Genomic DNA, 14,352 nt, shown 5'->3' with positions numbered 1-14,352 from the left:
CCTCCAAAGTTTCTCATAAGAAATCTGCTTATAATCTTACCGAAGATTCCTTGTATGTGTCAATGCACTTCCATCTTGCTGCCTTCAAGATTTTCTCTTTGTCTCTTGAGAGTTTTATTATAATGTGTCTCGATGTGGATCTCTTTGAGTTCATCTTACATGGAGTTCGTTGAGCTTCTTGAATGTTCATATTCATGCCTTTCCTCAAATTTGGGACATTTTCAGCCATCGTTTTTTAAAATAGTCTCGCTGCCCCTTTCTCTCTTCTTCTGGGACTGACATGAGGGGTATGTTGGTTCACTTGTCCCATAGTTCCTTTAGGCTCTTCAGTTGTTTTCCTTTCTGTTCCTCGGACTTGATAATTTCCATTGTCTGATCTTCAAGTTTGCCAATTCTTTCTTCTGCTCAAATATGCCTTTGACTCCTTCTAGTGAATTTTTTCATTTTAGTTATTACACTTTTCAGCTCCAGAACTTTTTGGTTTCTTTTTAGGTTTTCTATCTCTTTATTGATATTTCCATTTTGTTCACACATATTTTATTTTATTTCATTTCATTTTATTTTATTTTATTTATTTTTTTACTTTCTCATCTTCCTTTAGTTCTTTGAGCATCTTTAAAACAACTATTTTAAAATCTTTATCTGGTATATCTCCATTAGGTCTTTTTCAAGAACAGTTTCTATTGATTTTTTTTCCTTTTGAACAGGTTATACTTGTTTCTTAACTATTTTGTTGTTGTTGTTGTTTTGAATACCGGACATTTAAATCGAATAATGTGGTAACTCTCAAAATCATATTTTCCCCCTCCCTCAGGGTTTGCTGGGTTTTTTGTAAGATTTTGTTTATTGTTTTTATTTTTTTAAAATTGTTGTAGTATGTCTCTGTCTCAGCCTGAGATGTAAACTTAAAGTCTTCTCGGGTCTTTTCTGAGCTTTTCTCTTGGCATGCTTGGTCACGTTCTTATTTTTCCTGGATAATGAAGTTATTTTTTAATGTCCTAGTCTTTGATATCTGGTTTCTACAAAGGGGAAAAGTGAAAAACAAAAGGGAGTGGGGAGATAGGCTGGCCCTTTACATCACCTAGAAGTCACTTCAGGTGAGGTGGGCTTGCAAAAATGGGGGAGATGCAACAACAATGCTGCCCACCTCTTCCCCTATGAGCAGAAGCAACAGTCAGGACACAGATCCACATATTTGGAGGACAGGGTCTTTTTGCTCTGTCCTGACCCCCTCCCCTCCCCCCAGCTCCCACAAGGTTCTTGCAAGCTGCTTCAGGAACATGTGCACAGCTGGGGGTGGGGAATGGGTAGCCGCTAATGTACTAAGAACTGAAAATAATTAATTTTTACTGCAATTTACCATACAAGTCTCAGCCCCACCTTCCAGAAGTTGCAAGCTTTCAACAGATTTCGTAGTCCTGAAATAATTACATCAGACAGAGTCCGCCAGCGCAATTGTTGTCTAGGTGGAGAGACAGATTCCTGGTGCTTTCTACTCTGCCATCTTCCCAGAATTCTCTCCCACTCATTCTTTCTTAAGGGAACCCTGATTTTATTTGGGATAGTTCTGTGCCATGCTCAAATAGTTAATGTTCCAACATACTTATAGATGAGGCGGCTACGGTCTAGCTCAGTTATGGCCTATGAGATCTCCCTGGGGAAGATCTCATTCTTGAATAAAAGGATAAAGCCTCATGAACACAAGGCTTTTGACTTTATTCTTACCTGGAATGAGGATGAATAACTGCTGGATAGCAGCCTTCTTATGACCCTGAGGACCAAAAGTTTGGTACAACAGGTATCTTTCAACTGTCTTTTCAGTCCTGGACAGCCTAATCCCAGACTGTTAACTTTGAGGAAAAAAATAAACCTTTGGTCATTCAGCATCTCTGTTAGTCACTATGTCTTTACTCGCAGCCAAATGTGAATCCTCATATACAATTCAAACCCATAATCCACCAACCTTGAGGGTAGAAGCATGGACCAATGGAGATATTTGTGTCTGTGATGAGTACTAATATTTTTCAGAGCCACTCAAGAGGTTGAGATTTGAGATCTGAGGTTCGGCTGCACAGAAGTACAGTGGATATTAAAGAAAGATGGATGTGTCTGCTTCTAATGAGGCTTAAAGCTTTTTACATTTTTGTATACATTTTCCATTTCTTTGGGTTCACATGCCAAACATTACCGGCATTTTTTAGGCAGAAAAAGCAAGTATTGTAGGAAGAGCCATGCTAGTTGCTCCTGTTAAATTTTAAAGCCATTGAAGAAAGTAGCTGATCCTTCCTAGTCTTTATTATATTATGTTATGTACACATTTTCCCATCAGAACATAATTAAAGCAAAGAGACAAGGAGGAAGGAATCACAAATAATTAAGAATCCAGAGGTTTGACACTCTCAGTTATTTGTGAGAATCTTTTCTTAAGCCTTGTCTAGGGCACACTGAACAATCAGTAAATGTTAGGCAAAGGAAAAAAAGTGCAGTTGGTTTTATATTGAACTGCAGGAACAGAGGTACGTTTTGAATGCTAGTCAAATGATGAGATTTATTCAGTAAAAACGTCTTTTTCCTTTACTCCGGTCTGACCTAATGCCTTAAATGAGAGGAGCGCCATCCAGCCTCCAGTGTGCTATAATGTGTACCCCAAGCCCTTACATAAGATTCATCACAGTTGGCAGCAATGACTGGACCTGTTGAGGTGAACAAGGGAGCTCTCCTTCCAACACCAGTGAACACCAGCACAGTATTGAACATAATCAGCATTATATAATTAAGAAATTATTATTAATAACAAAAACAGCTACTCTGTCTGTCATTTTCAGAGACCATGCTAATTCCTTTACGTACATAATCTCATTTAACCCTCACAATATCACCATGCCCCGGGTTCTGATTCTAGTCTCTTTTTACAGTTGAGGAAATTGAAGCTCAAGCAAGTTGCCTAAGGTCAGATAGCCAACACATGGGCAAGTTGGAACTTGAAACCCTGTCCGTCCCAGGACTGTTTGACTCCAAAGTTAGTGTTCTTAGGTATGTCAGAAAATGTTGACGGTAGTTTGCTTAATTACATGTTAAATAATCTCAAAATACTCTGTATTTTGTACTTTGGTTTCTCTGTAAGAACAAAAGGTAATGGTATAAAAATGGACTAGCTCATAGTGAAGACTTTCTTACTGTTAATGAAAGAAAGATGGTTTCTGACTAAGAGTGCCTTTATGTAATCCATTTTTATTTACCTCAGTTTCGTGGCATGCCTCTCCTTCAGGTGGGAGGGTGGGTCGGAGGTGGATGAATATGCTTTGCTGGAGTCACACACAGTACGTGGTGGAGGCAGAAGGGTGAGAATGTGCATCACGCAGAGTGCAGCTTCACATCTGATGGGCACATCATCGAGCTGCCCGAGTATGGAAGCCTTGATGAATCATGGCATTCTCAGCTCTGCACAGTAGTCCGCTAGAAGTATAAATAAAAGTAAAATACGCCAGTAAAATAACTGCACCATTTCATATGGCAACCAAGTACTTAGTAAATCTGTACACGTTGAGCTTTTTGTTTTTAGAGCAAACGATTTTGTTTACTAGCTTTTGTCATAGCATTTTCTATTTATTTAAGTATTTAAGATTCAGTCATAAAATTTAACTCTGAGCTAAAGCTCTTTATAGAAACTTAGTCCATGTGTGGGCATATTAAAAAGAGAGAGAGAAGATATATTTAAAAAGGTATATTAAAATTTTTCTGATTCATGCTGCTTTGTAAATAGGTAGGTGGACAATTGATTAGATAGATAGATAGATAGATAGATAGATGGATGGATGGATGGATGGATGGATGGATGGATGGATGGATGGATGGATAGATCACCATCCATACTGGAAGCTCCCATGTGAGTTTGTTTTCAGCAGCGTACTTTGGCAGAGAGTCTTCATTAACTGGTTAAGTGAAGTGTGGTATTTACAATAATATAAATTTGAAAATGGAAACTGGATCTTGAATCTAGGTTTTACTGCTTAGTCATTGTGGCATCCTGAGAAAGTTTTCTCTGAACCTCAATTCCTTAATTGTAAAACAGAATAGTAGTAGCCGGCTCTTGGGGCTTTAGGGAGTGGGGAGCAAATAAGATGATGATGTTGACGTGCTGTGTAATGTGTAAATAAATAATTATACAGACTTAAAGCTGTGGTATTGCTAGCATATGCTCCACAGCCAGCTGATGGACCAATCTAACACCATCCTCTATCCATGAAGGCAACAATGTCAATTTCGATTTCCCAAACAACATAGATTTATTGAGCTCTTATGATGGGTAAGGATTTCTTTCACATCAGCAGACCTTATGTGTAGATTTACAACAGCTATAGTTTATACGGTTACATATTATGTGTGTAACATATAGGCATACAGGCATTCTGTACATGTGCAATTTAAAGATACTTGAAGTTTCTCTTGAAGCACCCAACTTTGTTTGATGTAAACTTGTTTGATACAAATTTTTTCCTATATGGTCATGGTTGTTATTGGTATTACATTTTTCCCACAGAGAGCACTGAACATAATGTTACCTTTTCTTCATGATTCAGGATCGTTTAGATTGCTGAGGTATTCTGCTGGAACACAGAGTCTTAGGGCAGGGCAGGTGAAGGGCATGGTGGTATTTGCCCCTACTTTAAATGATATCACAGCACCAGTTTTTTGAATTCTTTTTTTCTCTTTTAAGCACTTTATTTTGTTTTTTTATTAGTTTCAAGTATATAGTATATTGGTTAGACATTTATATAATTTATGAAATGATCCCCTCAATTACTCTGTCACCCCTCTGGCTGTACACATAGCCATTTTGTTACTGCTGGCTGCATTCCCTATGTCGTGCTCCCTATCCCTGTGACCATCTATCAACTACTAATTTGTACTTCTTTAACCCTTCATCCAATTCTCCCAGCCCCCCAGACTCCCCTCCCTCTAGCCATCACCAGATTGTCCTCTATATTTGTGAGTCTGTTTTTGATTAGTTTGTTCTTTTTTGTTCCTTAGATTCCACATATAAGTGAAGTCATATGGTATTTCTCTTTCTCTGTTTGACTTAGTTCACTCAGCATAATAACCTCTAGGTCCATCTATGTCATTGCAAATGGTAGGATCTCATTTTTTATGGCAGAGTAATATTCTATTGTATATATGAACCATAACATATTTATTTAGTCGTCCGTTGATGGGCATTTAGGTTGTTTCCACATCTTGGCTATTGTGAATAGCACTACCATGAACATAGGAGTGCAGATATTTATGAATTATACCAATATGTTTTCTTCCCACCTCCCTTTCTAGTTGATAGCTTTTTTCCCCCCAGTATCATGACTTGCCTCTTTTAATTCATTCTTTCCTCTGATTTCCATTTACAATTTATGATTTGGCACAAAATTACTTTAAATCATCTTTAAGATAAACAGGAAATACATGATAATACATGTGTTTTGGAGCACGGTCTTTGTGATTTCCTCTTTTTCCTTAAGGGTTTATTTTTACTTGCTTTGTTAGTTCCCAATAACTGGAGTCTCTCTGGATTAATCGTTTTGCCCAACACCACCATTTACTGTCTATATTAGTTTCCTCTAATAATCACCAGCAATACTTAAATAGCTCGTTGCCAATTATAAAATGCTTCCACATACATTGCCTCCCTTTATCTACATGATCATGAGAAATAGGAAAGAGAGATATATATATATAGTATTTTACAGATAAGAAGACTAATGCATATTGGGGGGTTAGTCAGTGGATTTTAGCCAGGGGTTGCCGCTGAATCTTTCAGAAAGGTTTGTTCACCCATATATGATATCCTAATTCCATAGGTCTGGGGCAAGACCAAGGTATCTATATTTTGAAAACAAGATTCCAGACAATTATAATGTACATAGCATTTCCCTGCCCTTTCCCTGTACTCCATCCTTCCACCACCCCTGCTCCCATTGAGAACTACTGGGTTAAGTTCTTCTGACCAGTAAGTGATTTATTAAGATGCTTTTACTTGCAGGTTGCAGAAAAACCAACAAACAGTGGCTTAAATGTATGATTATTACTGGTCCTATAATCAGCTGATGTGGTGGTCAGAGTAGTCTCCCCCCCTCCCACCCCCATGTTACTCTACATGGTAAAAGAGACTTTGTGAATGCAATTAGATTAAGGCTCTTGAGATGGGGAGGTTGTCCTGAATTATTATCCTGGGCTCCATGTAATTACAAGGGTCTCTATAAGAGGAAAGCAAGATGGTCAAAGGCAGAAGAAGGAAATGGGAGGACAGAAGCAGAGGTTGGAATGTATTTTGAAAATGAAAAAAGGACTACAAGCCAGAGTGCACGTAGCCTCTAGAAGCTGGAAAAGATAAGGAAATGTATTCTCCTTGAAGACTCCAGAAGTAATGCAGCCCTGTCAACACTGTGATTTTAGACTTTTGACCTCCAGAACTATAAGAGAGTAAATTGGTATCATTTTAAGCTGCTGAGTTTTTGGTAATTTGTTACAGCAGAATAGGAAACCAATACAACCAGGAAGTATAAAATGCAGATTCTTAAGACCCACCCACAGAGATAATGTTTATGCAGAGCTGGGTGGGGTTCAAGGATGTAGGGTCAAACTAGTCCCTAGGTGATTCAGTGGCCTGTCATTTTTGGACCTCACCTATAGTTACAAACAGACCCATAAGGCCATTTATTTTTTTCCTTCGGAAGTCTAGATATGAGTGGTCTTAGTGTCAGCTGTTTTCATCAGCCTACAGCTCAGTGATGTTGCCAAGGATCCAGGCTCCACCTCAGCCTTTACCCCACCAATTTCATTCAGCATGTTGGACTTCTGTCTTAGTCTTCCTACATCATGCCTACAAGATGGCTACCATACCTGCAGGTACCACATTCTCGCGGCAAGAAGAAGAAAGAGAGCCCTCCCTGCATGCCTATATGTCCCTCAATTATTAATCAGGGAGAAAAAATTCTTTCCCAGGGCTTCTAGCAGGCTTCTCCTCACACCCAGTTCGCCAGAACTGCATTACCTGGCCATCTCCAGCAGCACAGAAGGCTAGACAGCAAGAAACCTCAAGTAATGTCTCAAACCAAAACATTATCCTGTTTTCCTCTTCCTCCTGAGAAGCCTTTGCATCTCCTCAAACAACACTTCCTTCTCCAAGATGATACTTCAGTGCCAGATCCTTGTACCTTCTAAAATCACTGCATGTACTACCAGTAGTACCCTTCACTTTGGAAAACAGAAATGCATTATCTTATTTAATCTTTATAAACTGTGGGATGGATAGTATTTCCCCCTTTTTACAGTTAAGAATCAGAGATTGAGAAACACCCAAGATTCACAAGTGGAAAGCTCCTGAGTGGCAGATCTGCCTTAACTGTGAAGCTCAAGCTCTTAACTATTACACCAGCCCAGTAGTGTTAGCAGCACATTTTAGTGTTAGCAGCACATTTTCAAATAATATTAGAATTTTTGACACATTGGAAGAGTTTAAAAATTCAAGCAACATGAAACAAATCAATCATTACAACACAGTCACCATCATTGGAGGAAGGGGTGACATGATCTTACTTTTGTTTTTTTAAAATGATCACTGGCCACCATCTTGAACATACAATTCAAGATCAAGAGTATTGCGCTAATCATTTCCCATCTGACTCAAGGTAAGAGTCAAAGTCATTGCATCCACCTGCCCTGCCCCTCCCCATGCTTCCTCTTCTGCCATTCCCCCCCTCACCCACTCCTTCCCTCCATAGACATCCTTGAGCCCTCGGGCGTGCTCCCTGCTCAGAGCCTGCTTGCCTTTTCTGTTCCCCGTGCCCTGAAAACTTTTCTGCTTGTCTTGAGTCCTCACCTCCTTCAGGTCTTTTTTCTCAAATGTCTTCTCAGTGAGGTTTTTGCTAACCACTTCTTTAAAAATGCACCCCACCCCATACATAACCGCCTGAGCACATATTCCCTATCCTCCTTCCCTCTTTTATTTTTCCCAATAGTGCTTAATTGCTAATATGCCATATAATTTACTAATTTATTCTATTTTCTCTCTTTCCCTTCACTAGAACATAAGAGTGATGACAACAGAGATTTTTGTGTGTTTTGTTTGCTGCCACATTCCCAACTTCTAGAACCTAGGACACAGAAGGCATTCAATAAATATTTGTTAAATAAATATATTTTTTATGCACAGCTCTGATTAGCTCTGTGGAATAAAGTTCTACAAATGAAAGGACCACATTACAGGATATGGATATTTTAAAAAATTTTAATACACATAACTAAAACTTGCCTTCTCAAGTTTGAATCCATTTGCAGTTGACCCTTGAACAAAGTGTTAGGGGGGACCACCCCCCCCCCCCACCCCGTGGTCGAAAATCTGCATATAAATTTTAACTCCCCCAAAACTTAACTACTAATACCCTACTGGTTTTTTTTCCCCCTCTTTAATTCCTCCCCCTGCCAATTCCACCCCTGACCTATAGAGGTTGTCTTTTCCTCTTAGGAGCTGGATCTCTGAAGGCGGGATGTCCCCTCCCACATGCTCTGGGCCTGCACCTGGGGAACGGTCCGGTCCGTGGCTCCACCTGGAGTGTGAACCCAGGACCTTCTGCGTCTAAAGCAGACGTGCTAACCACTACACAATGGAGCCACCCCCCAATAGACTACTGTTGACTGAAAACCTTACTGATAATATACGGTTGATTAAAACATATTTTCTAGGTTGTGTATACACACACACACACACACACACACACACACACACACACATATATACAAACACACACACATTATATATTATATACAGTAGTCTAACAATAAAAATAAGAGAAAAAAATGAAATATTACTAAGAAAATCATATGAGGAAGAGAAAAATTTATTTACACCACTGGACATATTTATTTAACGAAAACCTGAGTATAAGTGGAGCAGCGCAGTTCAAACCTGTGTCGTGTTGTTCAAGGGTCACCTGTACTCTCTTCATCAGTGGCTATGACACAACCCAATCCACTGTGTTACCAGCTTTAACATATCTGTAGTCAGCTTAATATGCGGCAGTTACGTTTCTTTTTAATTTGTATTGCTATGATGAGATGAATTTGTATTTGTAATTTCAAGCATTTCTTCCTTTGATGATCATCAGCTTATGCCCTTTGCCCACTTTTCTAATTTAGTTTCACTGTTTTCTAAGTTTGTATTGTTTTTTTCCTAATTGATTTATTAGACCTCTTTAGGTTGTAAGATTACTAAATCTTTGTTATCTGTGTTGCAAAAATTTTTACTAGTTTGTCATTTTTCTTTTCATTTTGCTTATGGTGTTTCTTAATATATAGTTTTTTAGTGTAATGTGTTTTAACTTTATGGTTTTTTGCTTTTTGTTTGGAAAGGTCTTGTCTACCTCTAAGATCATTTATTCATCTGTCATTTCTAGTTCTTATATTTTTTAAAAAGGTAGGTTACTCTTTAGTTAATCTCTAGTGTTTTATCATATTGTATGAGGCAAGAATCAAAAATCCACTTCCTCCTTAAATAGTAAAAAATTGCAAATACCTTTCTTTCAGATTGTCAAGATGCCATATTAAGAATATACTAAATTTTTATACCAAGGTCTATTTCAAGTGTTTCAATGCAGATACGTTTATGTTCTTCTTTTGCCAGAACCCAACTATTTAATTATTATAACTTTTTAATGTCTTCTTTTAAATAGATTTTAAGATTATTTTGTCAGGAGTAGGTGTGGAGTTAACATCATAAAGTAAAAATCAGATCATGTCACTCCCCATGAAAAATGGTTTAGTGCCTCCTTACTGCCTTCAGAATATAAAAGCGAGACCCCTTAATGTGGGATACAAGGCCTTTCCTAGACATGCCAAGTCAAACTCTCTAGTCTTATGTAGTGCTATTCCCTGCCTGTGATTTACACTTCATATCTGTACCCATGTCCAGTGCTATTTCTCACCTCCCCATCTCTGCTGCTGCTTTTGCTTTTAATGACCTTGACCAACTTCCATTTACCCTAAGATCCATTACTACTTCCCTGACTACTTTCATACTGACCAGGCTCTATATGTGTCCATTGTCACCTAGCACATGTCCCTAAATCACCATGTAACCCCACTGCATCTCAATGATGAATTAGTCTTTCATGTGAAGTTGGTGGGAGCATCTCTTGTTCATTTTGTTTTTCTGCTACCTGTCACACAGTAGGCGATGTAGCTGGATTAGAGGAGAATATCCACAACTGGAAGTAGGGAGATGGATTGTTGTAATAATCAAAGCAAAGATGATTAGAGTTTTGACTAGGACAGTGATGAGAAAAATGGAGAAGTTGGGGCATTTCTGAAAGACATTTAAGAGAGAGAAAATTGACAGGACTTTATGTCTCATTAAATATGAGGGAAGAGGAGAAGGATGATACTTTGAATCTTATATTTCCACCTTAGACACCAGGGGTACCTTATTGGTGCCACAACTGTATTTAAGCATTCAGGAGAAGGGGACATTTTGAGATTGAAACAAGGTAGTAGTAACAATTATGCCAGGACAAACATAAACTAGGAATGACCCTGACAAACTGGGATATATGGTCTCCTTCCATATAAAGGTCAGATATGAAGCTTAAAGAGAATAGTCTAGAAAGTGGTTAATGATTTGTGAATCATTAGCATATAGATGCCCTGAGAGTGGGTGAGGTTGCCTAGGGAGAGTTTATAGGATGAGCAGAAGAGGAGAGGGAGCAAAAACAAAGCCGCAGGAGCACAAACATTTAGATAGTGATTATCAACTGGCACTTGTGTTTCCAGATTTTCCTGAAGATTCTGATATCCTAACCAACCCTCCCCATCCTCTACTCACCTCTGTAACCTTCTCTGGCAACAAATTGCAACTGGAGGTGATTTTTTAAAGTCAAGAACTATAGGCTTATAGGGTGGGTAGAGGAAAAAAAGCCAGCAAACAAACAAACAAACAAACAAACCAAAACAAAGTGGCCAGACAGGTAAGAATGAGTAGACTATAGAGTTCAACCAAAATTACTGAAAGAAATGGTTGGGGGTGGTCAGTGATGTCAATCAATGTGAAATGCTGAAGAGAGGCTCAGTAAGATGAGGAACTGAGAAGTGTCCACTGGCTTTGGCATTTAGGGGACACTGGCGCTCTTCCCTGGGGGTGGTCAGTGTAGTTGTTCTGCAAAAGTCAGAGAAAGTTGGAGGGACTGAAGCTGTGAAAGGTAAAAACAGGAGTAGCCTCCAGCATTCCTGCAGTGTTGAAGTCTGGGAAGATTGTTTCTTGTTTTAAAAGTGAAGACAGTTGAGTCTGTAACGTATTGACAGAAAGAAGGAGCCAGTAGAGAGGACGAGGCTGAGTATATAGGAGAGAAAAGAAATACCAGGCTGCAGTCAGGTTGAGACTGATTTCCCAGCCCCCTTTTCTTGTCATTGTACTGTAGTTGAATGCCATTAGTTTGTTTCAGTAGGAGTCACTTTGACTTTGAAAACCATCATTCAGGTGTCTTTCTATTTGGATAACTTGAGGTCTAGATCCCCCCTGCCTTCTTTCTCACTACAGATTCAAGATGGGAGCCTTTGAGTAGAATATAAATTTATCTTCTGGTTGCATTGATTTGCTGACATGTCACTGGTAAGGTATTGATAACCCATCAGTCTAGATTTGCGGGTTGATATGATATATCTTTGTTGATAGATTTAGAAACATATACTGCAAATGAACATATTCCTTTAGAACATATATGAATGTGTTTACATGGTATTATATGTATTAGAAGGGAAAAGTGAGTTTTAAATTGAGAATTAATTTGTTTTCCCTTGAGAAACTCTGTTAAGGAAAAAAAATATCAAAAAGAAAAAAATGTTAAGTTTTGGAATAGAAACTTCTGTTTTATGATCTGCTACTTCATAGTAAGAAGTTAATGGTAAGGTTAACTATTTCTAAGAGAGAGAAGGCAAGGATACCAGCAAAAGGGAAAGAGGTTTAATTGCTCTGCAAAGGCCCAAACATGCTCTGAAAAGTAAAGATTTCAGGCTTAATGTGCAGGGAACAAAAGGCCGTTGTGAACTGTGTACAAGAGTTGGTGAGAGTTTGTATTCTGCCCCTTTTTTCTGTGGGAGTTATTTCCTGTTGTTGACTAGCGTTCTTTATTTAGAACCACCTAGCTAGAATGCCTGCTAGCGCAGAAAAGTGTGTATTTAAAACATAGGCTTTCTTCAAGACAGTTTCTGAAAAAAGTCACACTACCCATGCATTGAGACATCATGTTCCCAGAGGTCAAGAGAGGGAAGATCGATGTGGGCTTTATTCCTATGATCCCTGTATCAAGAGACATGAAATAAGAAAGAATCAAAATGTATTTGGTATAGCAGTCAGGGGTCACCTGAACACCAAGTGAAAGATATTTCATGGGGAAAGTGTGTTTCTGTTTCTTTCTTTCTTTCTTTCTTTCCTTTCTTTCTTTCTTTCTTTCTTTCCTTTCTTTCTTTCTTTCTTTCTTTCTTTCTTTCTTTCTTTCTTTCTTTCTTTCTTTCTCTTTCTTTCTTTCTCTTTCTTTCTTTCTTTCTTTCTTTCTTTCTTTCTTTCTTTCTTTCTTTCTTTCTTTTAATCAACAACAAAATTTCACTTTTTAGTGCTAAATGTGATATTTGGTATTTTAAGGAAGTAACAAGAAGCCTTCCATATTTTGTGAGGAAGATTTTATCCTTTCTAGCAAGGTAGAAGTTAGCCTGGCAGGTGAGAAATATGCCCCAAACAGACTTTAAACCAGTTATTTTCTAATACTTGCCCTATCAGCTGGGCTTTTTAGCATTATCATTGAATTTTATAGTCTCCTGTTGAGAGGGAGAGAGACAGGGGGAAGACAATATATCAACATGAGTGAAAGGAATAAGTTATTATTGAAATAATGAGAAATAAATGCATGAAATACAAATATTACCCAATGCTTTATTAACAGATACTAGAAATTGTAGTAAAAAACTTTATAAAGTCCTATATAATGGGAACTATCGGAAGAAAGAAAAAACATTTTTTTAACCTGATGAAATCTAAAACAACAAATTCAAATTATTTATTACAACATGTTTATTTACTTTTCTTTTTTTAAGAAATTAAACATTGTAGGTAAAATAGATAACCACCTGTGTGATTCTCCCTGATTCTAGTACCCTTCTCCATTTACCAGAGGGAACCACTTTCCTGAAGTTTTTTATCTCTGATATTTTTATTCTATAATTGCATGCATATGTATCTATAAACAAGATATAGCATGTTTTGCATGTTTTAAAATATTTTATATAATGATATTATACAGTACATATTTTACAGCTTGCTTTATTTTACTTGACATTATGTTTTTGATATTTAACCATGTTTGTACTATATGATACTTTTAGTACTTCTCACTCTTTAGTTTTCAAGTGTATCAGCTGATTCTCATCTTGATGAACACTAAGGTTGTTTCTAGTTTTTAGCTATTATAAGCAAAGCTGCCATATACATTGTTCTATGACTCCATGGCAGATAAAAACAGAAGTTTCTCTAAATTCTAGACTTATCCCTTCTCATCCAGAATTCTCAGAGAATTAAACCTCGCTACCCTATGGCTTCCGTTGTATATAATGAGTTAATTTCTGTCCTGTAAGTCTAGAATGGTTCACATGTTGGGCTGGAGCTAGAGACCCATGCTTGTTTGCTCCTCATAGGGATTGTGTGAATCTCTTTCTAATTCTTGAGTTCAGTTGAGAGGCTTAAAATCAGCCTTGGTGGGGGTAGTTACACCACAGAAATCAACAAAAGCTACAGATAAGTGCTCCTTTCCCCATCCCTCAGCTGCTTGTTAATCATTTACTAGCACACCACCAGTTTTTAACTTCATATCATCCTTGAGAGGATTAAGGAAATAGTCACTAGAATCATTTTCTGTAGGGCTTACTTTCTTATGGAACCCCAATGAGAAAGGCTGCGTGTATGTGGGCAGGGTGTATGCATCTCCAGCTTTACTAAATGATGCCAGATTATCTCCAAAGTGGCCATTCTAGCAGCTGTGAATGATCTCTTTATAATTTGTAGTTCTTTTTTTTTTTTTTTTTTTACTGATGAGATTGAGTATCTTTTCACATGTTGAACGTTTAAGTTTCCTCTTTTACCCATGTTTCTGTTGGGTTTATATAGCTTATAAAAAATTGATTCAGAGTTCTTTATTAATTCCGAATACTACTAATCTTGTTGATTACGTGAATCACATATACCATTCAACAGTCTTTAGCTTGCCTTTATCTTTTTTATATTTTCTTTGTTTAGTAGATGTTTATTTTTAGTGTAATCAGAGT

General features: G+C 37.7%; 1 protein-coding gene and 1 non-coding gene across 2 annotated transcripts in view; one reads left to right on the top strand and one right to left on the bottom strand.

The window, feature by feature from the left end:
- SERTAD2 (SERTA domain containing 2) overlaps positions 1-14,352 on the top strand; it is a 104,259-nt gene that overhangs the window by 59,006 nt on the left and 30,901 nt on the right. The gene's annotated exons all lie outside the window — the stretch shown is intronic.
- Positions 8,589-8,662, bottom strand: TRNAL-UAG. The gene has a single exon. It is a non-coding gene; the product is annotated as a tRNA-Leu (tRNA).

This window comes from Rousettus aegyptiacus, unplaced genomic scaffold (genome assembly GCF_014176215.1).
Source record: "Rousettus aegyptiacus isolate mRouAeg1 unplaced genomic scaffold, mRouAeg1.p scaffold_m13_p_7, whole genome shotgun sequence".
Taxonomy (NCBI): Eukaryota; Metazoa; Chordata; class Mammalia; order Chiroptera; family Pteropodidae; genus Rousettus; species Rousettus aegyptiacus.
Note: the sequence above shows the minus strand (reverse complement) of the source record. Positions and strands in the feature narration are given on the sequence as shown.